The sequence below is a fragment of the Bos mutus genome, chromosome 25 (assembly GCF_027580195.1).
Source record: "Bos mutus isolate GX-2022 chromosome 25, NWIPB_WYAK_1.1, whole genome shotgun sequence".
Taxonomy (NCBI): Eukaryota; Metazoa; Chordata; class Mammalia; order Artiodactyla; family Bovidae; genus Bos; species Bos mutus.
Genome location: NC_091641.1, coordinates 19,843,177 through 19,871,112, shown reverse-complemented (window position 1 = coordinate 19,871,112; position 27,936 = coordinate 19,843,177). Strand labels below are relative to the sequence as shown.

The 27,936-nt window shown below is 43.8% G+C and overlaps 1 long non-coding RNA gene across 1 annotated transcript in view; it reads left to right on the top strand.

Moving 5' to 3' along the window:
- Positions 1–27,936, top strand: part of LOC138985604 (uncharacterized) — a 47,396-nt gene that overhangs the window by 1,040 nt on the left and 18,420 nt on the right. The gene's annotated exons all lie outside the window — the stretch shown is intronic.

Below are 27,936 nucleotides of genomic sequence, written 5' to 3'. Positions count from 1 at the left end.
GTAAATAAAGAAGGAGGATAAGAGGGATAAATTTAATTTACGTTGCTGTTCAAAAGGCTATTGATAAGGTTCTCCAGTAAATGCTGATAAAGATGAGTCAGCAGAGGATGGAAGGAATGTTTCCCCGTGATAGGAAACTGACTTAAAGCCCAGAAACAAAGGCGAGGGATAAACAGGCACTTATCTACTCTGGGATGGGTGGCAAGCCCGCCACAGCACTGGGGAGAAAAGAGTGATGGGATTGGCTGTAAGGAACCAAGAATGTGCCCTGGGCTTAAAATAAGGAAGTGAATGTACCAAAAAGGAAGTGTCGAGGTGCTGGAGTTTAGGAAGGGGTGAATGGAAAGCTAGAATAAATGCCAGATAAGATAACACCTTGAATAGGACCAGTCTTTTTTACTCAACGGCAAACTAACTTCAAGGAAAATGCAATTAAAAATAAAATGCTCAGCTTGTTAGCTTGGATGAATATTGGGGGTGAAGTGTGTGACTGAGGGGAATACTCTGCAGAAATTGCAATGAGATAGCAGGAGCTGAAACCAGAGGCTCTCCACCCCAGCTGCCTATCACTATTACTTGGGGAGTGTCTGCAAACTAGCAAGGCCTAGCTAGGCTCCCACCTGGCTCTCCTGAAGCAAAATCTTAAGAGGATGGGCTCAAGCAACTATGTTTGGGAGGAAGACACACTCCCCTGGAGATTCTGACACACAGCCAGGGCTGAATACCAATGAGTTGACTAATAAAAAATGATGTAGAAACAAAGGTTAATATCTGTTAACCAAAGAAAGGGGATTTCAATTAGGTAATGGAGCATAAGAACATGGTGCATGATTCTTAATCTTCATTTTTCTTCATCATATATAAGAAATAGAATGTACTCTTTGTACATAAAACACAAATATACAATGGAACAAATTATATTAAGTGAATACCTATGAAACCACCATCAGGTTAAGAAATATGCTTATTGCCAGCATCCCCAGAAGTTCTTCCTGTGTTCCCTCCCAATTCCGACCCCTCCTCACTCTCCAGAGATAATAAACATCCTGATTTTTTAATAATCAATTCCTCAATTTGCCTTATAGTTTCACCACCTCTATGCTGCTACTGCTACTGCTAAGTCACTTCAGTCGTGTCCGACTCTGTGCGACCCCATAGACAGCAGCCCACCAGGCTCCCCCGTCCCTGGGATTCTCCAGGCAAGAACACTGGAGTGGGTTGCCATTTCCTTCTCCAGTGCAGGAAAATGAAAAGTGAAAGTGAAGTCGCTCAGTCGTGCCCTAACCTCAGCAACCCCATGGACTGCAGCCTAGCAGGCTCCTCCGTCCATGGGATTTTCCAGGCAAGAGTACTGGAGTGGTGTGCCATTGCCTTCTCCGATATGCACCCTTAAACAATATCGTTTCATTTTTACTGCTTTTGAACTGTATATAAACGGAAGATTTCTTTGTGTCTATCTTTTTTTTGTTTGTTTTGCATTTTGGCCACACAACATGCAGGATAGTTCCCTGACCAAGGACTGAACTCAGTCCTTCTCAGTGAAAACACTATATCCTAATCACCAGGCCACCAGAGAACTCTTATGTTTCTGTCTTCTTTCATTCAATAACTTTCAAAGATTTAGCCATATTGTTATTTCTAGTCATATTATTTCTGCCATTAGTCAGAAATAATTCTAGTCATATTATTTCAGTCATGTTGTTTCTGCTTTCTCAGTACTGTAGAGCAAAAGCCAGAAAACTGGGCCAAATCTGGGCCACCATCTGTTTTGTAAATAAAGTTTTATTGGAACACAGTCACACCTATCCATTTTCATATTGTCCATGGCTGCTCACACACTACAATGGCAGCGTTGTGTAATTGCAACAATGACTCTATGGCCCACAAAGCCTTGAAAGTGAAAGTGAAAGTTGCTCAGTTGTGCCTGATTCTTTGTGACCCCATGGACTATACAGTCCATGGAATTCTCCAGGCCAGAATACTGGAGTGGGTAGCCTTTCCCTTCCCCTGGGGATCTTCCCAACCCAGGGAACAAACCCAGGTCTCCTGCATTGCAGACGGATTCTTCACCAGCCGGGGCACAAGAGAAGCCCTTAGGTATTTGCTATCTCTATATCTGTCCTCAACTGAAATGAGAACAGCAATATCTATTTCCAGAGGAAGATCTATACCTTAATAAGGCTAGCCAGTACAACTTACTAGCTCAAAAACATCAATTACAGTTCCTCCCATTTGTACTCTTTTGTACATCCATTGTAAGGGCTTCTCAGGTGGTTCAGTGGTAAAGAACCCCCTGCCAATGCAGGAGACAGGGGCTCAACCCCTGGGTCAAGAAGATCCCCTGGAGAAGAAAATAGAAATCTACTCCAGTATTCTTGCCTGGAAAATTCCATGGAACGAGGAGCCTAGGGAGCTACAGTCCAAAGGGTCACAAAGAGTTGGACACAACTGAGCATCTGAGTACACGTGAACACATATGTCCATTGTACATCCATTACCTTAACTCATTCAGACAGTAAACATTTACTTTAACCCCACTACATGCTAAGATTTAGGTAGGCATTAGATCATCAGAAGAATGCTATATAATGATTAGCATTCATTGAGCATTTGTTCTGTGCCATTACATTAACCATTCTGCATGTTTTCTTCTTAGCTTTCCTATGGCAGAGACAATTATCTTTCCACCAAATGCTCATGCTCTCCATTCCATGGTTTAAGGTTGTTGGCTGTTTCCAACACAGTATGACATTTCCCAGCCACCTTTATAGTTGGGATACCATATAGTTGAGAAATTATGAAGAAAAGCTATTACAAACCTAGACAGTGTAATAAAAAGCAGCGATATCACTTTGTCGACAAAGGTCCATACAGGCAAAGCTCTGATTTTTCCAGTAGTCATGTATGGATGTGAGAGTTGGACCATAAAGAAGGCTGAATGCCAAAGAATTGATGCTTTCCAACTGTGGCACTGGAGAAGACTCTTGAGAGTCCCTTGACTGCAAGGAGATCAAGCCAGTCAGTCCTAAAGGAAATCAACCCTGAATATTCACTGGAAGGACTTACTGAACCTGAAGCTCCAATACTTTGGCCACCAATTCCAAAGAACTGACTCATTGGAAAAGATCCTGATGCTGGAAAAGAGTAAAGGCCTAAGGTGAAATGGGCAGCAGAGGATAAGATGGTTAGAGAGCATCAATGACTCAATGGACATGAATTTGAACAAATTCCGGGAGATAGTGGAGGACAGAAGAGACTGGCAATGTGTACATTTTCTTTTCCTGGTCCATAAACCCTCCCAATTTGGGGAGGAGCTCATTTGTGCTCTTGGATTTTAGTATTTTCTGCTTCAAGACAGAGGAAGAGGAAAGAGCACAGGATAGAAGGAGCTTAGTGTGGTAGCCAACCTCCAATATGGTTCCCAATGATGCTTATCTCCAGGTATTCATACTCATATATTCACCTCTGCAACGGAACAGGATTGAGTTGTGTAATCAATAGGATTTAATGGAAATGATGAAGTATGACTTCTGAAGATAAATCATAAAAGACATTGTAAGGAATTCCCTGGCAGTCCAGTGGTTACGACTCCAAGCTCTCATTGCTGAGGACTCAGGTTCAGTTCCTGATTGGGGAAGTAAGATCCCATAAGCCATGGGGTGAAACCAAAAAAAAAAAAAAAAAATGTAGTTTCTGTCTTATCTTTAATCACTCCTCTGAAGGAAGCCAATGCCATGTTGTAAGGACGCTCAAGCAGCTCTAAGGAATTGAGGCTTCTTACCAATGAGCATCTACCTACAGTCACATGAGTGCATCGTCTTGGAAGCAGAAACTACAGTCCCAGTTATGTTTTCAGATGAGACTGCAACCCTGACCAATATCTTGAATATAAGATATTTTACTCGTGAGAGATTCTATCCATAATCACTCATCTAAGGCAGTTCCAAATTCTTGACCCTGTGAAATTATGTGACGTAACAAGTGTTTTCATTAGATAATTTGTTACACAGCGGTAGATAACCAATACAACTGAATCCCTGAATGATTACACGGAAAACTACCACTGACTAACTTCAGGCGTTGAATGAGTGACTCATAATGTCTAGAACATTAAGCCACTAAATAGCTGGGGTTTATGTTACACTGAATAACAACTGCTCCAGCTATTACAATATTATTAGTTTAAGTTTGATTCTTATCTACTGCTTTGCATGGAAGACATACATGACCCTAAAGGTCAAGACAATAATATTTGAGTTGTATGCACTTGTTTCTTCTTATATAACACTGTCATTTTCAAAGTGTATTTTGTAATGGAAATGTTTTTTCCAATAAGCGTTTTCAAAGCCCCCAGTAGAAATCAATTAATATCTAAGTTTGTTCAAATTGGAACAGGGTTGAACTAGTGACAACTTTACATCTTCTATCTACCCCAGCCTTCAACTCATCTCTTGAAGTTACTTTAGATTAAATTTAAACAAGAAGTAACAGCATTTCCACAAAGAAAGACATGGCTTGAGGATTGCAGGTCTATTGGATATGAAATTCTGGGACATTTTGTAATGAAAACAGTCCTTGAAAGGATTAGTCCTTCCCCCCTCTTCCCTCTCCCTCCTGTCCTCTATCCTTCCTTCCATCCTTCCTGCCCTCCCTCTTTTTCCCCAGCTAGTAAATTATCCTGAAATAATTGCACAAAGTAAGTAGGCATATGTGATGATGAGTTCCAAGAAATGTCATTTGATTAGGGGAAAAAATAAGCTCAACCAAAGTAGATACAATTTTGGAAAGTCAGAGAGAACTTTGAATGTTAAAAAGAGAACCAAATTATACAGCTCCAGTCGTTGTTAGCCTTCTATCTCTGGTCAGCTCAGCAGTTAAAATCCAGTTCTTGAAATTCTTTTAGTTATAAGACTTCCTTTTCTCCCATAGGAAAAGGCAAAGGTGATTCTAGTTAAAGCCAAAAATTGGCAGTGAGTTTGATGTTTAACTGCTCCCAGTTCACTTTCCAGGCAACTCTAGAAGAACATATTTTTTTACATTTTAATAATACATGTTAAAAGGGCAAAAAGAATCCCTTTTTTTCATGTTCAAGAAGAATTAACAAGTATGGCTTCATCTCTTCCCTTAGGAAAGCTTTTGAAGACAAGTAAGGGGAGGTGTTAACCACGTGAAGTAGATGCTGCTGTCAAACCCAGAGGGTTCAACAGTCTGGGAATAAAGCTTGCCCGAAGGAAGTGATCCAAGTGGTTTTCAAAGTTAATGACTTAACACCATTTTCCTTCTTACAGCCACATTATATGAAGATATATTTATGAAGCAAGAGTTGCAAGGTCAAAAATTTATCCACATTCTGCCTCATTTAGGATGCTTTTGGCTGCAAGTAGAAGATATTCATCTCAAACAGCTTTAACTTGGGGAATTTATTCTCTTACATAATAAGAGCCCTATTGAGCAAACGTGGTGGCTCAGCTGGTAAAGAATCCATCTGCAATGCAGGAGACCTGAGTTCAATCCCTGGGTTGGGAAGATCCCCTGGAGAGGGGAGCAGCTACCCACTCCAGTATTCTGGCTTGGACAATTCCGTGGACAGTATAGTCCATAGGGTTGCAAAGAGTCGGACATGACTGAGTGACTTTCACTTCACATTCTCTTACATACCAAGGAAGGTAGTAATAAGGTGGTCATTTCAGGAGTCCAAAAGCATCTTCAAGAACCCAGTTTCTGGGACCTCCCTGTTGATCCAGTGGTTAAGACTCTGTGCTTCCAAGGAGCACAGGTTATATCCCTGGTCAGGAAAGTTCACTCGCTTTCTTATTGGTGATGGTGGAGGGGTGGGCTAGGTGTTCCCAGGCACTGGGGAACTGTTAGGGTCTCAAGACACCAGCATAGGCCCTCTTGACATAGGCAACCAAACCCTCAATAGTATAAATACAACCTCCCCACAGTGGTGTGGTTCTCCCTACGACTTTTCACCCCAGAACCTCAAATGGGGATTATGCCCCAAGCACCACTGTTCTAGTATTTCCCCCAAATGCTTCTAGTTGTTTCTAACCCCCATCCTCCACCCTATCCAGCAGGAGCCTTGACCCCCAGGGAGGGAGACTGCACACACTGGTCTGATCCCATGTCCTTCCTCTTTTCTGATACTTTTAGGTCCAACCCCCCAGATCAGAAAGAAGGCATTTACTCCACTTCCCCTCCCTGTTCAGAACTCCTCATGGATCCCATCCTCCTTCTCCCCCATCCTACGGCCTTCCTCGTGCCAGCAGAGGTTTTCATCCCTCCTCTTTCCTGTGAACACAAATCTCATGAATGAGCCTTAATAGAGAAAACTGTTCCCCTTAAGAGGAAAAATGACTCAGATCACTGAAAGAGGAAAAACACTTCTGTTTGCAAAACAGCATTCATTGCTATGGGTTTTTAAAAAATATTATCCCTGCTCCGTCACTTGTCAATTGTCTATGTCAAATGCATGCTTCTCAGTTTGAAACAAAGTTTTATTAAAGGCAGTTTCTTTCACAAACATATTTATTTATGATTAGCCTTTAGAGCAGTGACTCAGAAGCCAGGGATTCATTCACAGAGTTCTTGTCCACCTGGTAGCAATGTTCTATAAATTAGCGTAGTTTAGTGGGTTATTATGATACATGTCCTTTGTTGAGCACCTATTACACACCCCAAGTTTTACATCCATTGATTCAACAATCTTAATTCTGACCCCTAACCCATAGGGAGTAATTATGATTTCCATCTTACTTCTTACTAAAGCTCAGAGAGGTTAAGTAACTTTCCCAAAGTCACACAGTGCTGAATTCAGAATTTAAGTGCAAGTCTTCTGACTCCCAAATCTGAATCCTTTCCTCTCCAATGGAAGCTGCAATGACACTTTAGCACAGTTAAGAGCACAGATTCTGGAATCTGACCAACCTGGATTGCAGTTCCAAGTAGACAATAATGTGTGACCTTGAACAAGTCATGTGACCAATTGAATCTTCAATTTCTCATCTCCAAAAGGAGGTAATAATAGTTCACACCTAGTATGGATGTTGTGAAGATCAAATGAGATAAAATACCATATGCCTTAGAGTTTAGGACAGCATGTAGGGAACACCCTATATTAATTTTGGCCATTATTCTTGTTGTTACTGCATCTCCCAAGGGTCTTCATGCCAAAAAGAACTTAGTATCTGTTTCTATTGCAAATTTTACAAGTGAGAAACTGAGAGCTTAAAAGTTTACTTATCCATATTAATATATACATGTGTGTGTATATACACACATATAATTTCATATATATATATATATATATATATATATATATAATTTTTGTCTCCAGAACTTGTGATATATATGTACATCACAGACTTTGGAGACAAAAATGTCATTGCTTGTTCAAAGACAAACACTGCAAGTTCAGAAATATATGGATTCCTATTTGGTTCCTCTTCAATCCATTGGTTTGGGGGTGTCTGATGAATCCGTGGGGTCAGAAAGCTGTTAAAAGATGTCATGGGAGAAAAGCATTCATGGGTATGGGCAAAGCAATAAAAAGAAACTCTAGAAGGCCATTAAGAGGACTATGAAGGAAAACTGCCAGGGACCATGAATAGTTCATCTATCAGCAGAAGAAATCAGCCCATAATTTCAAAAAACAAACAAAAATTGGGCCATAATGAGGCCCAATTAACTCATCCTTCAAACACATTCTCCATAGTGGACATCTGTTGTTTTGGCTGCCTTTCTGGTAATTACAGCCCCGTTTCACATTGGAGGAACTATATGACTGCCATAGAATTGTTTGGGGGTGACCCCATCCCTAACTCTAGGAGTGGGTCCTCATGATTTAAACCAATTAGCTAATCTCATCCCCAAAGCACAGTTTAAACACAGGCACATAGCCCTTCAGAGACAAGGAGACTTGAAGGCATGTGTCTGGGAGAGAAGCAGCTTTTGTTCTTCCTCTGAGTATGTCACAGCCATCTCATCATCATGCAGAGTCATGATGCAGAGCCTGAGGATGAAGCTGACTGACCTAGAGAGGAAGACAGAGTCACGATGGGAGCCCCGAATGAGCCTGAATGTAGGTAACTTCCGGAGCTTCTCTGTACCCTGAGCCTATACTGACCTCCCCACACAGGACATATATTATTTATACCACCAAGTGAGAGGTAGGATATTACCTCCTTTCTTCAGGAAACTCGGGGCTCAGATAGATTAAAAGAATTGCCTTTGTCACAGAAGCCAGGATTTGTACCTGGTTCTCTCCACATGCTCTCTAATCTTCTCAGCAAATGAAAACTCAGAGAGTTTACAGAACATGCCAGCGGTCACACAGTTGTAGGTAAGAGATGGAACTGGACTTCCCGTTCACAATTTTTTGTCTCCGAAGTGTGTGTATTCTGTTCTGATTTTAAACTATGAGCTGATTTTTGAATCAGAGCAAACAAGAAGGGGCTTCCCTGGTGGCTCTAGTGGTAAAGAACCCACATGCCAATGCAGGAGACATATGGGATGCAGATTGATCCCTGGGTAAGGAAGATCCCCTGGAGGAGTGCATGGCAACTCACTCTAGTATTCTTGCTTGGAAAATCCCATGGAAAGAGGAGCCTGGCAGGCTATAGTCCATGGGGTCACAAATAGTTGGACAGGACTGAAAGTGACTTAGCAACTTCAGTTCAGTTCATTCGCTCCATCGTGTCCAACTCTTTGCAACCCCATGAACTGCAGCATGCCAGGCCTCCCTGTCCATCACCAACTCCCGGAATTTACCCAAACTCATGTCCATTTAGTCAGTGATGCCATCCAACCATCTCATCCTCTGTTGTACCCTTCTCCTCCTACCCTCAATCTTTCCCAACATCAGGGTCTTTTCAAATGAGTCAGCTTTTCACATGAGGTGGCCTAAATATTGGAGTTTCAGCTTCAACATCAGTCCTTCCAATGAACACCCAGGACTGATCTCCTCCAGAATGGACTGGTTTGATCTCCCTTCAGTCCAAGGGACTCTCAAGAGGCTTCTCCAACACCACACTTCAAAAGCATCAATTCTTCAGCGCTCAGCTTTCTTTATAGTCCATTCTCACCTGCATACATGACCACTGGAAAAACCATAGCCTTGACTAGACAGACCTTTGTTGACAAAGAATATCTCTGCTTTTTAATATGCTATCTAGGTTGGTCATAACTTTCCTTCCAAGGAGTAAGCGTCTTTTAACTTCATGGCTGCAATCACCATCTGCAGTGATTTTGGAGCCCCCAAAAATAAAGTCAGCCACTGTTTCCACTGTTTCCCCATCTATTTCCCATGAAGTGATGGGACCAGATGCCATGATCTTTGTTTTCTGAATGTTGAGCTTTAAGCCAACTTTTTCACTCTCTTCTTTCACTCTCATCAAGAGGCTTTTTAGTTCCTCTTCACTTTCTGCCATAAGGGTGGTGTCATCTGCATATCTGAGGTTATTGATATTTCTCCCGGCAATCTTGATTCCAGCTTGTGCTTCTTCCAGCCCAGTGTTTCTCATGATGTACTCTGCATAGAAGTTAAACAAGCAGGGTGACAATATACAGCCTTGATGTACTCCTTTTCCTATTTGGAACCACTCTGTTGTTCCATGTCCAGTTCTAACTGTTGCTTCCTGACCTGCATACAGGTTTCTCAAGAGGCAGGTCAGGTGGTCTGGTATTCCCATCTCTTTCAGAATTTTCCACAGTTTATCATGATCCACACAGTCAAAGGCTTTGGCATAGTCAATAAAGCAGAAATAGATGTTTTTTTGAAACTCCCTTGCTTTTTCCATGATCCAGTGAATGTTGGCAATTTGATATCTGGCTCCTCTGCCTTTTCTAAAACCAGCTTGAACATCTTGAAGTTCATGGTTCACGTATTGCTGAAGCCTGGCTTGGAGAATTTTGAGCATTACTTTACTAGCGTGTGAGATGAGTGCAAATGGTAGTTTGAGCACACATGCAAATAAGAAAATGAATTCACGCTTTTAAGAGTAAGTTTCCAGAATCCATGAGGCTGGTGCACTCTAAACAAATTTGATATGCCTATATATCTTATTGTTAAATTCTCCCTCTGATAGGATATAGGGAGAGGGACAAGAAAGAGAAATATCATGATAACCTCATTATGTGCAGACAGATGCCCTGCTGGGTTTGTTCCCTGTTTGGAGGGTCCATTGGAAGCCACTAGCTTGCCTGCCAATCCATTCTCTCCTTTCTTGGTACCTGGCTGAACTATATTTCCTCCCTTGCAGTTAGATGTGTTCACATGATTCCCTTTCTGCCAATGAAATGCAAGTGGAAGAGATGTGCGCATAGGCCTTAAGCAGTGGGCGTGGCTCCACTGTGTTATTTCCCTTTTCCCTGGCCCACGCTGATGAATTTAATGCTAAGCAGCTAAAGGAAAGCGACATGATCACATAGGTCACTGATGGACCATGCAGATTAGAATTACCCCAGCATGGGAAGTGTTCGCCTCAGAACTGTTAAATGAGAGAGGAAAAACTGCTTTACTCTTTAAAGCCAAGTATTGTTTGGTATTTTTGTTATAGCAACTTAGCGTGTGTATTCTAAGAGGGGCGAGTCTAGTCATCCTGTAGGTGAGCTCAGGGCGTGTAAGTAAACTCAGCTCTTTACCTCAGGTGAAGAGTAGAGTTTCATACCTCTTTGTTAGTCTTTAGGTGTGAAACATGCCTCTTTGTTAGTCTTTAGGTGTGAAAGTCTACCACTGCGAACCTTGGCTCAGGGACGAGCTGCAGAGTCCTTGAAGTATGACGCCAGCATCTGTAGCAGACAGAGGAAGAAGGGGACCCTATAACTTAGAAGAGCTTCCTGAAATTCTGGTGCTGTGAGCAGAGATTTGGGAAGAACAAGTGGACCCCAGAAACCTCTCTTATGTGAAGACCAAAGATTAAACCTCTCTTCTGCCTGGGGGAAGCTTCTGAAAGTACTTTGATGCAGTTTCTTAAAAAAGAAATCAGACAGGCTAGTAATTCATTGATAGCCAAGAACTAGAACTTCCTTTCTCTCTCTTATAGTACCAGTGTTGCAGGAAGGGGGACCTCTTCCAGAAATGAATTGTCCCAGGAGTCACATGTGCTGACAAAGCAAAAGACTTTACTGGAGGGGGCACCCAGGTGGAAAGCAGCAGGGTAAGGCAACCCAGGAGAACTGCTCTGCCACGTGGCTTGCAGCCTCAGATTTTATGGTAATGGGGTTAGTTTCCAGGTTGTCTCTGGCCAGTCATCTTCTTTAGCCCATAGTCTGACTCAGTGTCCTTCCTGGTGGTATGCATATCTCTCAGCCAAGATGGGTTCCCCAGCACAAAGGATTCTGGGAGGTTGATAAGACATATGGACTGGCATCTCCTCCCTCCTTGGGCTCCTCCTGAATTCTTCTAATTAGTTTCAGTGGCAGCACCATATTCCTTCTTGAGACCTCCTCTTGTGAGACAACTCAGGCAAGCGGTTATGATCCTCCCTGGTCAAATTTGAGTGATTTCACTCAAGGGTTCCCTAATAGGTGGATTGATTTCCCAGCATAAATAGTATTTCTGAATAGTCACAATCCCTTTAAGCAGATAGATATTACGCCATTGTGGGCAACAGGAAAATGACCACCTCATACTCTACTGCTCAAAATGCTGGAGAAGCAGCATTGGTGGTACAGGAGTTAAGAGCTAGGAGTCCAAAGCCAGCTCTAGCACTTACTAGCTCAATGATCCAGCAACTGCTGCTGCCTCAGCTTCCTCTTTTTTGAAATGGGATGATAATAGTAGTACCTACTGCGTATCATCATCATGAGGATGTTCTTAGAATAGTGCCTGGCACATAGTAAGCACTAGGTGGATATTTGTTGGAAAATGTTGACACCTTTAAGAATGGGATTTTGAAAATGTGCATCAAAAGCCTCGACCCAGAAATTCCACATCTAAGAATTTTTTTCCTAAAGAGTAATCATGGGCATGTGCAAAGATTTATCTGCAAGAAAGCTCATTGCAACAACAGTGTTAGTTGCTCAGTCACATCCAACTCTTTGTGACCATATGGACTGTAGCCCACCAGGCTCTTCTGTCCAGGGAATTCTCCCAGCAAGAATACTGGAGTAGGTTGCCATTCCCTTCCCAGGGGATCTTCCCAACCCAGAGAGCGAACCCAGGTCTCCCACATTACAGGCAGATTCCTTATCATCTGAGCCACCAAGGAAGCCCCATTGCAATAATAAGTGGCCATCAATAGTGGGCTGGCTAAATAAACAGTAGCAGAGGACAGTCACTTTTTATGCAAGGGGTTGTACAGCTGGAGCTCACACAGAATGCAAAACTCACATTATGCAAGATTAAAATCCCTCCCCAAAATAAAGGCAAAGCAAGATTTACATTCTTTCAAATTTTGCCCATAAAACAAATCTTAATTAATATTTTATACCCTACTATTTCTAACTGTGTAATTCAAATTTGCATTAAATGTAACCTACTGTATATTTATTATGGAGCCACACAAAAGTTTATATTACAGAAGAATAAGTAATGGCTGAGCAAGACAGCCATGATACATCAATTTTTAGAAGTGTGACCCCATTTTTATCAGATAGACACTTTTCAAATGCTGGGAAACTATACATCAAAATTTAAAATGTGCCGGCAGTTTTACTGATAATTTTTGGTTCCTGCCTTTATTTATATACCTACATTTTCCAAATATTCTCTGGGCATCGTGTTATTTTTATAATCAGAAATAATAAGTGGAACTTTTAAGGAATAAATATATCATTATATCATTGATACTAACCTAATTTTGAAAAAAATTTACAAAACCATCTATGCAAACAAATAGCTTCATAAAAGAAAATACTTTCAGCTTGTTCAGTGATGTCTACAGTGAACTGGAGATATGTTTTTCTCTAATAGTTTGTCCCAGGAGTAGATCTGGACAGAAAATAGCAAAGTTGACCAGAGCTCAAACTGAGATTCCATTGATCTAATCCAGAACCAATTAAATCAAATTGTGTTTCAGAATGCATCAAAGAACAGTTTCTAAAATTTTGATTTTATACTGGAGTATAGTTGATTTACAATATTGTGTTAGTTTCAGGTATACAGCAAAGTGATTCAGTTTTATATATATATATATATATGTGTGTGTGTGTGTGTGTGAAGAGTTGACTCATTGGAAAAGACCCTGATGCTGGGAAGGACTGGGGGCAGGAGAAGGGGACGACAGAGGATGAGATGGCTGGATGGCATCACCAACCCCTTGCACATGAGTTTGGGTGAACTCCGGGAGGTGGTGATGGACAGGGAGGCCTGGTGTGCTGAGATTCATGAGGTTGCAAAGAGTCGGACACGACTGAGTGACTGAACTGACTGACTGATATACCTAATATATAAAAAAGATATATATATCAATACATATACCTATTTTTTTTCTCAAATTCTTTTCTCATTTAAGGGATTACAGAATACTAAGTAGAGTTTCCTATGCTATACAATAGGTCCTTGTTGGTTATGTATTTTAAATGTAATAATGTGTATATGTCTATCCCAAACTCCCAATTTATCCCTCCCCTATTGCTCCTGAAAAGAACACTTTAGAAGCCAGATTACACTGGATGACTTGCCTGTGTGTGCTTCTTTCTGAGATTTGGCCGTATCATTAAACAAAAAAGTATGCTGTTTTGGTGACTCAAAGAAAGAGCTAAAGACACTAAAGAGCCTTCAGTTACCTTCTCTGAGCTGTTGCTCTGAGCAGCGCTGGCATGCTCCAGGCAAAGCAGGAAGGAAGAGGAACTACAGCTCTTCAACACCTGGAGGAGGGAGAGGGGGAGGGAGGGGGAGGAGGGGGAGGAGAGGGAGGAGGGGGAGGTCCCTCTCCAAGGGACCCCAGGGAACCAATGGTTCTACGTGACAGCCCAGAGCATGCTGTGGCCTCCTGAATCTTCTGTTACAGTTGGTAAATAGTGGGTATTAGTGCTCATTTGAGACTTTACAGACCTTACCTCGACACACACTAGGCATTGTGAACCCTCTTTAAGTTTTCATTTATTTTTCATTTTGAGTAAACACTCTGTGCTAAGTGAACATATTCCCATGGATTGTCCAGTTTACCCATCACAAAAAGTCTATGAACTTTCAGCTATGCAATGAGTGAGGTCTGAGGATTTAAGGTAAACTGTGGTGACCATACACAGACATAGAAAACAGACTTGTGGTTGCTAAGGGGGAAGGGGGGATGGAGTGGAGGTTCGGGGTTAGCAGATACAAACTATTGCCTATAGAATGGATAAACAAGTTTCTACTTGTTCCCTGTATAGCATAGGGAACTTTATTCAATATCCTGTGATAAGCCATAATGGAAAAGAATATTTAAAGGGATTATATACATATATGTATAACTGAATCACTTTGCTGTACAGGAGAAATTAACACAACATTGTGAATCAGTTACGGTGGTGGTGGTTTAGTCGATAAGTTATGTTCGACTCTTGAGACCCCATAGACTCTAGCCTGCCTCAATTTAAAAAAAAAAAAAATGAAAAAAGAAAAAATCGTGGTGACCATCGTTGATAACACTGAATTGTGGGACTTCTCCGGTGATTGAGTGGTTGAAACTCTGAGCCCCTGTCTATGGGGCCTGGGTTCAGTCCCTGGAACTAGATCTCACATGCAGCAGCTGAGAGCCTGCATGCCACAATGGGCCCAGTGCAGCCAAATAAATAAACAAATACTTAAAGCAACAAAACAAAAAACACTGCCAAGAGAGTACAACTTAGGAAACTTAAAACGTAAATGTTCTCACTTTAAAAAAAAAAAAAAAGGTAAATATGTGAAGTGATGGATGAGTTAATTAGCTACATGATGGAATCCTTTCCCAAAGACTATGTGTATCGAATCACCATGCGGTACAATTAAATATCTTACAATTGTATTTGTCAATTATATGTGAATAAAGCTGAAATAAAATAAAAAATAATTTGTAAACATTGTAAGCCTATAAGGCAAACATGATCATTCTTCTCATCATACAGAACTGAGAACAGCATGAGAGTGTAGAGGACAAGAACTTGGGCTCTGGTTTGAATCCTGGATTCACCAGGCTTCTGAGCTGTGAAATCTTCAGCAAGTTACTAAAGCCTTTGGTGCCCCATCCTTCCATTTCCTCAACTGTAAAATGGAGACAAGTCTTCCCTGATAGCTCAGTTGGTAAAGAATCCGCCTGCAATGCAGGAGACCCTGGTTCGATTTCTGGGCAAGGGAGATCTCCTGGAGAAGGGATAGGCTACCCACTCCGGTATTCTTGGGTTTTCCCTGTGGCTCAGCTTGTAAAGAATCCTCCTGCAACGTGGGAGACCTAGGTTTGATCCCTGGGTTGGGAAGATCCCCTGGAGAAGGGAAAGGCTACCCACTCCAGTATTCTGGCCTGGAGAATTCCATGGACTGCACAGTCCATGGGGTTGCAAAGAGTGGGACACGACTGAGCGACTCACAAAATGGAGATGATGATAACAGCGCCTGTGTAGTTTTCTTGTGGAAAGCTCCTAGAACAATACCTGGCGCAGAACAAATGAGCAGCGTATATTAGCTCTTATGCAACAGATGAGGAAACCTGGGCTGAAACAGATACATTAAGCTACGCACAGTTAACAGAGCAAGTGTTGGAGCCAAGATCTGCTTGGATTTCCTTGAGATTCTCAGATCTTACAGTTTGGTTTGGGTCCTTGTTAATACCTCCTGTGTCTTTCGTTAACATGCTCAAGCTTTCCTCTCTCATCCGGAGCATTTGGTGTGCATTTCTAATAGCTGTTTTAATGTCCTCGTCTACTAATTCTGTCATCTCTGACATTTCTGAATCTGTTTCCAGTGATTGATTTTTCCTCCTCATTATAGCTCATAGCTTCCTGTTTCTTTGTCTGCCTAGTAATTTTTTAATGGGTGTCACACATTTTGAATGTTACACTGTTGAGTGCTGAACTTTTGTTTCGCCAGGCCGCGCAGCTTATGAGATATTAGTTCTCCGACCAGGGATTGAACCTGTACCCCTGGCAGTGAAATCTCAGAGTCCTGACTACTCAACCATCAGGGAATTCCCCCTGAAGTTTTGTTTTGTTTTTTAATTCTTTTAAATACTTGGAGGTTTTGCTTTAGGATGTAGTTAAGTTAGTGGAAATGATCTGAACCTTTTGAGGCCTGTTTTTAAGATTGCTTGGCAAGATCCAGAACAGCCTTAGTCTGGGACTGATTTGGGCACGACCAAGGCAGTATCTTTCTCAGAATTCTGCTCTGTATTCCACATATGAGGCATTCTTTTCTTTCTGGTTGCTGATGTCAAGGAAGGGGAAATTTCTCCCTCTATCCCTTTCGAGTTCTTATGCCTGGACATAATAAAGTGGATGTAAGACAGATTAAGACAAAAACAAAACAAAAACAAATTTTAATTCATGCCCATGGAAACCCTATAGAAACGGGACCTAAGAAGTGGCCAAAGTAGGTAAATTTTACACTTTTCAGACAAAGAAACAATAGGTTTGTGAGGAATTGACAGAACCAAGAAACTTAGTATTTAATCAGTGAGGAATCTGAACAGAGTTTGGGCTTGGGTTAGGACAGTAAAGGAGTGACCAGGCTTGTCTCTACAGGCTTCTGGGCCTGATAAGTCCTGCCTCCGCAGGTACAGGTTGTCCTTCTGCCTCCGGACACAGGGGAGGCAGCTTTCATGTGAGAGGTTTATTTCTCGCTTTCAGGCAGACCCAGAGGAAGGCCAGAAATGTTCCCCTTGCATCAGCTGTTTCTTATTTAATTCAAAAAATCAATATGCCACTGAGGCATATTTGGGGGGTAGCCTGCCCGGGGCCCCAACAGCAAGAACACAGATAGTTCCCCCCACATGTCAGCTCCACCCAAGCCTTCTCGGTGGCCCTTCCTTGGCCTCAGGGAGCATGATGCATGTGCGCTAGTCCGCTCCCACTTGCAGATCTGAAGGGGACCCTCTGCACGTCTCCAGTCCTCTTCTCTGCAGGGAGAATTTGCTCCCAATCCCCAGGCCCTTAACCAGGATTTCAAACTTAAGAAATGTTCAGTAAATGTTCTCCATGGGTCAAGCAAACTTGGGCCAGGGCTTAACATTTGCCTTCTAGAAAACATCCCACAATTGGTCTGCAATTTCTTTGCAAACCAAGGACAGAGGCTCCACTGAAAGAGAACAAAGCTCATTGTTCCAGGAGAGACTTCAGAGCCACCGGTTGATATCAGTGACCAAGCTGCAGGACAGAGCGATCTAGGGTTTAGAGCTACATCATCCCATACAGGAGCCGGTTGGCACGTGTGACTTTTGAGCACTTGAAATGTGACTGGTTTGCAGAAACAGACTCACAGACACAGAGAACAGACTTGCGGTTGCCAAGAGTGAGAATGGACTGAAGAAGGAATGGGCTGGGGGTTTGGGGTTAGCAGGTGCAAACGATTATGTACAGGATAGGTGGACAATAAGGCCCTACTGTACAGCACAGGAAACTATATCCAACGTCTTATGATAAACCATAATGGGAAAGAATATAAAAACGAATATATGTATGTATAACTGACTCACTTTGTTTTACAGTGGAAATTAACACAACACTGTAAATCAATATACTTCCATCTTTCCAATTAATTTTTAAAAAAGAAATGTAGCTGAAACCATTTGGTGGCATCTCGGGGAGCTCTGAAGAGCTCCAGTCCTTTATGTCTAAGAATTCAGTGAGAAGCCAAGTGATGATAGAAGGGATTTGTTAGAATAAGATGCTTGTGAGGTTTACAAGCAGGTGGGCAAAGGGATGCCGTGCCTCCAAGAACTTACTGGGCTACAGGTTCACAATCAAAGGAAAAGTGGGGAGGGGAAGAAGACCTTCTTTTCTTTCTTGAGGAGATGCCATCCTTCCATCATCAGTTCCTCCTCCAGGTTGGGCAGGGGAGATTCCTTGTCCCTACATGGTCAAGCTGGGTCTATAAAGTATCGTTTTTCACGTGTGCAGAGAGCATGTGGCAACATACTGAGCTTCCTGGGCAGGATGTGGGTCTCATGCCACCAGTGTTTTCTTGTTTGGGGGCATGTCTCGTACTTCTGACGCATGGTTTTGTTGCTAAGCGAGCCTGGCTTTGTGGTTAAGCAAACCTGCTTTCTTGAGTGATCATTAACTTACAGGGGTCTGTCATATTCTTACAATCCTGTAGTGGGATTAACTGTTTAATCATCTACTTGGTTCCTTTAATCTATCCCCATAATAACTAGTCTGAACCGAAATGTGATTGTAAGTATAAAATGCACCCTGGCACTTTCCAAGATTTAGTATGACAAAAACAATGTAATGACTTTGTACTGTTAACACACCAAAGCAATGATAGTTTGGGTTAAAACAATATTAAAATTGGTGTCTTTTTTACCCTTTTAAGAAGGCTACCAGAATGTTTAAAATCTTGTGTGGTGGCTTACATGATGTTTAAAATCTTGTGTGGTGGCTTACATGATACGTCGCCCTGGTGGAGAGGGCATCCCAGAAGGGCAGGCCTGGACAGGCCCCAGAATCTTAGAACCCATCCCCAAGGCTTGAGGCTGACAGGAAGTGAAATCAAGTGAAGGCAGAGGAGGGGGGAAACAGGACGCTAGAGGCACAAGTGAGAGATTTCATCTTTTGCTGCTTGTGGTCCTTCCCCACCCCAATCCCCCAGGCAACGTAACATGAGTCACTCACCCACTGCCTTAAGGGAGAAAGTTGTTACTGTAAAAGCAGCGAACAATAGAAGCAGATTCTCAGTTGCTAAGATCAAAAGCCAAAGAAAAAGTCAGTCTCCAGACTGGGAAAAGCCACCCCAGCTTTCATCTATTTACAGCATCCAGGCAGGAGAATTGGACCACCTGGATTCAAATCCTAGCTCTGTCCCTTACAGCTTCCTATCAATGCTTCCTATCTGTGTTTCTCAGTTTCTTCTTCCATAAAATGGAGCTGATAACAGTACCATCACCGACTCAATGGACCTGAGTTTGAGCAAGCTCTGGGAGATGGTGCAGGACAGGGAAGCCTGGCCTCCTTGCAGTCCATGGGGTCACAAAGAGTTGGACACAACTGAGCGACTGAACAACAAGAGTACTGAGCAACTTAGCTCACAAGTCTGCTGTGGGAGTTAATTTACACCAGGACTTAGAGAATAATGACTGATACCTAGGAAATACAGCCAAAATGTTTACTATGCCCCGTGAGTGAGTTCTGTTCAGCAGCAGGGCTGACAAGCCATATAATGAGTCAGGTAAGGACAGCAGTAGCTGCCATGTGGCTGATCAATTATCCTAAGGAATGACATCTATGTGATGTGAACCCCTGTCATTGTTTTGGGTCCATCTGGTCTACCCAGAGATGGCCCAGGAGCCAGGATCCTCCCAATCAGCTGAGGCCCCTAGGTCTTAAGACAAGCAGGTGTGGCTGGGTTGTAATGTGTCCATTTGTATTTAGGATCCAAGACTGTGCACAACATGTGACATGTCCAAGTGTGGCTGGCTGCTTAGGAGCATTAGCAGGCGGCTTGGACTGAAGTGGGCTTCCCTGGTGGCTCAGATGGTAAAGAATCCACCTGCAAAGCAGGAGACCCAGATTTGATCCCTGGGTCAGGAAGATTCCCTAGAGAAGGAAATGGCGCCCCACTCCAGTATACTTGCCTGGAGAATCCCATGGACAGAGGAGCCTGGCAGGCTACAGCCCAGGGGGTCACACAACTGAGCAACTAATATTTTTCACACTTTTGGACCAAAAGCATGACTGTTCCTTGCCTATCCATTCAGAGAAGAGCCCAGACTGGACCCAGCCTGCCCATGGCTCTCTCTTTAGTTCTTTTTTTTTTTTAATTTCTTATTGAAGTACAGTTGGTTGATAATGTTTCAGGTGTACAGAAGAGTGACTCAGTTACACAGATACGTAGATATAGATATGTGTTCTTTTCCATTATAAGTTATTATGAGATATTGAACATAGTTCCCTGTGCTATACAGTAGGTCCTTGTTGGTTATCTATTTTTTTTTAACTTTCTATTTTATATTGGAATGTAGCCGATTGACAATGTTGTGACAGTTTCCTGTGCACAGCAGAGTGACTCAGCCATTCATATATATGTATCCACTCTCTCCCAGACTCCCCTCCCATCCAGGCTGCCACATAACATTGAGAGATGCTCTGAGTTCTTGACATTTGGAGGCACCTGTTGAGACTGTCCAGCCCTAGAGCTGCTCTCCCCTTAACTGAAGAGACCACTGTTGAATTCTGCTTCTAAGCGGCCAAAAGTCAGATAAACATATGGGGGTGGCAGATCCAACAGGGGATGGGGCCAAGGAGACCCGGACTCACAATCACCAGCTTGTCTCATCTTGAACTTGAAGCTCTCAAGAGTAGGCCGCTTATGCCCCTTGGTAATCTCAGAAGTTGGTAGGAGAGAAGCACACATGTTTGAGAATGAGCGAATGAATGGCCTAACAGTCATTAGGAAATGATTGAGGTCATGTGCTTTCACTGGGAATATAGAAAATGGTGGTGGTGGGGGGTGGTGATGCCACTTCAAGGGACATCCAGTGGAGAGTCAGACACCCATCAAATATTTCTTGAGCACCTACTAGGTGGCAGGCATTGCTCCAAGCATTAGAAAGGATATACGGAGCAATGGAGTCTTCCCTCCAGGAGCTCACATGCCAGTGGACACAGAAGAGCAGTCAGAGAGGCTGGAGGATGACCTGTGGGAGGAAAGCTGGACCACTTGACAGAGGGGGAAACTGAGGCCCAGTGAGGTTCTACTTGCCCAGGCCACAGAGCTGGCAACTGACAGGACAGGATTTGAACCTATGTCTGTGTGATCTCAGAAAAGCCACAGTGAAAAAGGTGCGAGCAATCAAGGGCCCCATCTAGTTCAACACGCCCGAAAGATTTGGCCCAAAGATGGAAAGGATCCATGCCTGGGAAGTGCTCAGAGCCTTTAGTGGTTCTTAGTTCCAGGCCTGAAATAAATTAACTGGCTCCTCATGGCATTCAGGGGCTTCCCAGGACGCTAGTGATAAAGAACCCGCTTGCCAGTGCAGGTAGACATAAGAGACAGCAGGTTCCATCCCTAGGGTGGGAAGATCCCCTGGAGGAGGAAATGGCAACCCACTCCAGTATTCATGCCTGGAGAATCCCATAGACAGAGGAGCCTGGCGGGCTACAGTCCATAGGGTTGGACCCGACTGAAGCGACTTAGCACGCATACATAATTGACTCAGAATTTTTTTTTCTTTTGGCTGTACATTGCGGCCTGTGGGATCTTATGAAAATTTCCCCCAGCAGGGATGGACCCCGCACCCCATGCAGTGGAAGCTTGGAGTCTTAACCACTCCATCACCAGGGAAGTCTTTTTTTTTAAGACTCAAGAAATTATTATGATTTCCGGCTTTCTCCCTCTTTTGCCTCCTTTTGACGCTGATTATTTCTCGAAAGTCACTTCACATATTTGCCCTGTTTGGGTGTCTCCATGCTCTTAGCCTGGACCTGAGCGCTGTTTGGGAAGGACAGAGGCACACTTGGGAAACGCAAATACACGGACACGGGCTAAGTCCGCGTTTGCGTCTGCACACGGTTAAGGTGCTTTGAACTTTGGGGTTAGCCTGACCTCTAGTGGTCAGACAGAGAACTAAGCCGAAAGCTCCTGCCGCTGCTGCTACTGCTAAGTCGCTTCAGTCGTGTCCAACTCTGTGGGACCCTATAGACAGCAGCCCACCAGGCTCTGCCATCCCTGGGATTCTCCAGGCAAGAACACTGGAGTGGGTTGCCATTTTCTTCTCCATTGCATGAAAGCTCCTAGGAGAGGTTCAGACGGTAAAGAGTCTACTTGCAACGCAGGAGACCAGGGTTCAATCCCTGGGTCGGGAAGATCCTGTAGAGAACGAAATGGCAACCCACTCCTGTGTTCTTACTGGAGAATTCCCAAGGACAGAGGAGCCTGGTAGGCTATAGTCCTTGGGGTCAAAGAGTCGACACAACTGAGCGACTAACACAGACAAGGCGCTTTTGGAGGCAGCTTTTACTGAGAGCTTACTAAACGCTGAGTTGTACTAATCCACAGAAGTTACTCCCCGTGGTGACGTCCGCAGAGTTCATAAGTGGAAGTGGCTGCTGCTGCTGCTGCTAAGTCGCTTCAGTCGTGTCCAACTCTGAGCGACCCCATAGACGGTAGCCCCTCAGGCTTCCTGGTCCCTGGGATTCTCCAGGCAAGAACACTGGAGTCGGTTGCCATTTCCTTCCCCAAGGCATGAAAGTGAAAAGTGAAAGTGAAGTCGCTCAGTCGTGGAGAGGAGTTTAACCGAATCCCATCCGACTTGAGAACCCTCTTGTTTATCAAGGAGGCACAGCACCTGACTGGAGAGGGCCATCATCTTGTATTCAGAGAGATAGTCCTGCTTGTAAAGCCCTTCCAGAACATCGCCGGAACAGCACGAACATCCTGTGAGAGAAGCTGCAGTTCTTCAGGGCCTGCCCTAGAGTTACGTGCATAGCTGTCCACCCATATGGAGCGTTATGCAAGACCTTTGCGATAAACCAAAGCAAAAGGCACAGGATCCCTGCTTTCCGAACGTAAAGGCCACCATGTAGGTACCAGGATGGAGGTCCCCCGCTCACCAGCTGAATGTTCTTTTCTTGGGGACCTAGACAGTGCCGTGAAAAGCCATCTCGTTTCAGGGCACCCAGGCTAGAAACTCAGCAGAGCCAGGGATGCCTCCATTTTATTTCCTTTTTCTCCATCCGTGAAGCTCCGAGTGGGACCTGGCCTGCAGTCGGCCAGAGCTCAGGCTGCCCTCCAGGGATGGGGGGGACTCAGGTGTCATGAACGCCATCACCACTAGGATCAGCTGCTGCTGGTTAAGTGTAGACCCTCGTGGTAGGTGCTAAGCAAGCGTGACTTGCCTCCTCTCAGTTCATTCTCCCAGCATCCCAGTGAGGCAGGTACTACGGTATCATCATTTTACCAAAGAGGAAACTGAGGCTTAGAGAGGCTAAAACACTGGTCCAAGAGACGGTAGAGCCACGATCAGAGCTCAGTTCTGATCCCAAATCCCACACTTTGGGGAGGAGGGGGACTAGGGGGAGAGGGAGCTGGAGGAGAAATGGACTGGGAGCTCTGTACAGCATGCAGGATCTTATTTCCCCCGACCAGGAGTTGAAGCTATGACCCCTACAGTGCAAGACCAGGGTCTGAATCACTGGACTGTCAGGGAAGTCCTAAGAAGTTATTCCCATTTTTTAATTGAAGTATAGTCGATTTACAATATTATAAATATTGTAAATTATAAATATTGTAAATATCAATTTACAACATCTTTTTATTTAATATTCTTTTCCATTACGGGTTATCACAGGATATTGAATATAGTCCCCGATATATATATAGGGAATATAGAATATAGTATTCTATAGTTAAGACCTTTCTGTCTATCCATTCTAAATGTAATCGTTTGCATCTACCAACCCTAAACTCTCAGTCCGTCCCTCTCCCTCTGCCCCTCCCCTTTGACAACCTCCAGTCTGCTTTCTATGTCTCTGAGTCTGTGTCTGTTTTGTAGACAGGTTCACTTACGGATATTTTAGATTCCATGTCCCTTTCTTTAGAAAAAAAAGCCAAAAATTATTTTAGCCGAACCAAGTGGCATGCAGGATCTTAGTTCCTGGACCAGGGGTGGAACCCACACCTCCTGCCGTGAAAGGGCAGAGTCCTAACCATTGGACCACCAAGGAATTCCCCCCCAAATCTTTTTTAAGCCCTGAACTCTATTGCTGCATCCCTGACTTCTGAGCATTACAGATTGATCTATAAAGCTCTGTGCATCCCAAGACCTTCTCATCACTGGTCTGAGGGTTGGGTTCCTGGGACAAGGATTTGAGTATCAATTGTTTGTTTGGGAAGTGGTCCCAGGAGGCACCGGGAGAGGATTGGGGAAGCATCTGCTAGGGCTGGCATCACCACATTCCACACACTGGGGGACTTAAACAACAGAGGAGGTTCTGGAGGCTGGAAGTCCAAGATCCAGGCACCAGCCAGGACTTCCCTGGTGGTCCAGTGGCTAAAACTCTCCACTCCCAACGCAGGGGGCCTGGGTTCAATCCCTGGTCAGGGAACTAGATCCCACATGCTGCAACTAAGACCTGGGGCAGTCAGATAAAATAAATAAATAATAAAGATAAAATTACTTTTTTAAAAAGGTGCCAGCAGGCTTGGACTCCTCTGAGGGCTTCCCCCCTGGCTTGCAGATGGCCACTTTCTTGTTTCATCTCCACATGTTGTCCCCCTGTGTGCTCCCCTCAAGTCTCTCTGTGGCCTAAAGCCAGTCAGGTTGCGTTAGGGCCCACCCTAATGGCCTCATTTTTTTTTTTTTTTTGGCTGCGTTTGCTGCTGTGGGTCTTCGCTGTGGTGCATGGGCCTCTCTAGTGGGGGTGCATGTGGACTCCGGAGCACATGGGCTCCATAGTTGCAGCACAGGGGGCTTAGTTGCCCCAAGGCAGGTGGGATTTTAGTTCGCCAACCAGGGATCAGACTCACATCTCCTGCAAGGTGGATTCTTAATCATTGGGCCACCAGAGAAGTCCCGTTCTCATTTTGTTTTATTGACAAATAGTTGTTTACCATGTTCTTTCAGTTTCAGGTGGACAGCAAAGAGGTTCAGTTTTAAGTATATCTTCTTGGAAAAACCATAGCCTTGACTAGACGGACCTTTGTTGGCAAAGTAATGTCTCTGCTGTTCAATACGCTATCTAGGTTGGTCATAACTTTCCTTCCAAGGAGTAAGCGTCTTTTAATTTCATGGCTGCAATTGCCATCTGAAGTGATTTTGGAGCCCAAAAAAATAAAGTCTGCCACTGTTTCCACTGTTTCCCCATCTATTTCCCATGAAGTGATGGGACCAGATGCCATGATCTTAGTTTTCTGAATGTTGAGCTTTAAGCCAACTTTTTCACTCTCCTCTTTCACCTTCATCAAGAGGCTTTTTAGTTCCTCTTCACTTTCTGCCATAAGGGTGGTGTCATCTGCATATCTGAGGTTATTGATATTTCTCCCAGCAATCTTGATTCCCGCTTGTGCTTCTTCCAGCCCAGCGTTTCTTGGTCATATATGGATGTAAGAGTTGGACTGTGAAGAAAGCTGAGCACCAAAGAATTGATGCTTTTGAACTGTGGTGTTGGAGAAGACTCTTGAGAGCCCCTTGGACTGCAAGGAGATCCAACAAGTCCATTCTGAAGGAGATCAGTCCTGGGTGTTCTTTGGAAGGAATGATGCTAAAGCTGAAACTCCAATACTTTGGCCACCTCATGCGAAGGGTTGACTCATTGGAAAAGACTCTGATGCTGGGAGGGATTGGGGGCAGGAGGAAAAGGGGATGACAGAGAATGAGATGGCTGGATGGCATCACCGACTCGATGGACATGAGTTTGGGTGAACTCCGGGAGTTGGTGATGGACAGGGAGGCCTGGCGTGCTGCAATTCATGGGGTCGCAAAGAGTCAGACATGACTGAGCGACTGAACTGAACTGAACTGATGTATTTTTTTTTCTGATTCTTTTTCATTTTAGGTTATTATAAGGTATTGAAGGTATATAGTCCTATGTGCTATACAGTAGGTTATTGTTGTTTATCTATTTTATGTATAGTGGTGTGTATCTGTTAATCCCAAATCCCTGATTTATCCCTCCTCCCATTCCCTGCTTTGGTAACCGTAAGTTTGTCTTCGATGTCTATGAGTCTATTTGCTTCGTAAATAAATTCACTTGTATCATTTTTTTAGATTCCACATATAAGAGATATCATGATATATGTCTTGGTCTGACTTGCTTCACTTAATATGATAATCTCTAGGTCCATCTGTGCATGTGTGCTAAGTCACTTTAGTTGTGTCTGACTCTATGCAACTCTATGGACTAGAGCCCACTGGGCTCCTCTGTCCATGGGATTCTCTGGGAAAGAACACTGGGGTTGGTTGCCATGCCCTCCTCCAGGGGCTCTTCCTGACCCAGGGATCAAACCTGCGTCTCTTATGTCTCCTGCATTGGCAGGTAGGTTCTTCACCACTAGGCCACCTGGGAAACCCCAGGTCCTTCCATGTTACTGAAAATGGCCTAATTTCATTCTTTTTGTGGCTGAGTAATATTCCTTTATAAATGTATACCATATCTTCTTCATTCATCTGTCAATGAATATCTAGGTGGCTTCCATGTCTCATGTAACTGAACATGCCAGCACTGCTGAATCTGGTGTTCAAAAAATAGAATTGGGAACTTATCTTTCTGAAATCTTGACTCCATTTTCTGTGCTGGTTTCATTTGAAGGAAGGTTCTCTCTATGTCGCAAGCAGCTCCAGAGCTACATTCTACCAGCCCTTTATCTGTTAGGATGCTTTTGGTTACTAGTAACAGAAAAGCTGGCTTGACAATAAAGATAGTACCCAGGGTCCAGAGAGGGCTGGTCATTCACTGTCTCACATTTTGTTTTTAAGTTACTCAGTCATGTCCAATGCTTTGCGACCCCATGGACTGCAGCATGACAGGCTTCCCTGTCCTTCACCATCTCCTGGAGCTTGCTCAAACTCCTGTCCATTGAGTCAGGGAAGCCATCCAACCATCTTGTCCTCTGTTTTCCCCTTCTCTTCCTGCCTTCAATCTTTCCCAGCATCAGGGTCTTTTCTAATGAATTGGCCTCTGTATCAGGTGGCCAAAGTATTGGAGCTTTAGCTTCAGCATCAGTCCTTCTAAAGAAATTCAAGGTTGATTTCCTTTAGGATTGACTTGCTTGATCTCCTTGCAGTCCAAGGGACACTCAATAGTCTTCTCCAACACCGCAGTTCAAAAGCATCAATTCTTCGGTGCTCAGCCTTCTTTATGGTCCAACTCTCACATCCATACATGACTACTGGAAAAACCATAGCTTTGACTCTACAAACCTTGGTCAAAGTAATGTCTCTGCTTTTTAATACGTAGTTATTCAGAAAATACCACCAAATGCGCCGACGATGACTCCAAATATGCAAAAAGCATAAAATATGAGTTTGGACTGGATCTATTCCCACCCTTTCCTCCAATCTATTCCCTACATAGAATCTCAAGTGACCCTTTACAGTGCAAATATAGCTATATGACTCCCCCAGTCAACACCCTTCAGTGGCTGCCTCTTGCTCTTTGGAAATCTTCGCTGCAAAGATGAACACAGCCTCTGCACTGGGTATATCTGTTGACCTGGCAGGTGAGTTCTTTTCAACCCCCATCAGAAAGGAGGACCTTGGGGCTTCTCTGGTGGAAGAGTGGATAAGAGTCCACCTACCAATGCAGGGGACACAGGTTCGATCCCTGGGTCGGGAAGACTCCATATGCCATGGGGCAATTAAGCCCGTGCACCGCAACAACTGAAGCCCAAGCGCCTAGAGCCAGTACTCCACAAGAGAAGGCACCACAATGGAAAGCCAGAGCAAGAGTAGCCCCCACTTGCTGCAACTAGGAAAAAAACGCCCATGCACAGCAATGAAGACCCAGTGCAGCCAAAAATAAATAAATAATAAAAAAAGAAAGAAGGATCGAGAGGCGTTCCACTCATTTGTTCACATTTGTGGTCTTGTCCAGAGTGACACCAACTCCCCTGCTCTTTGTTATAATGTCGTCCCAAGGGATCTCGATCTTCTGGATAGCCACTGGTCCACCATACATATCTCTCCGGTCCATTATACTGATGACACCATGCCCATCAGAGCTGATGAACAGGAAGTGGAAGATGTCTGGACATTCTGGTGTACCACGGGAGAGGAGACAAACTCAACAGAGACTCTGGAGTCTGCCACACTGGTGATGTTTTCCTTCCAGCCTGGTGGTCTAGGGCATAGCAAGTCATCCCCTCTGAGACAAAGGGAAGGATAC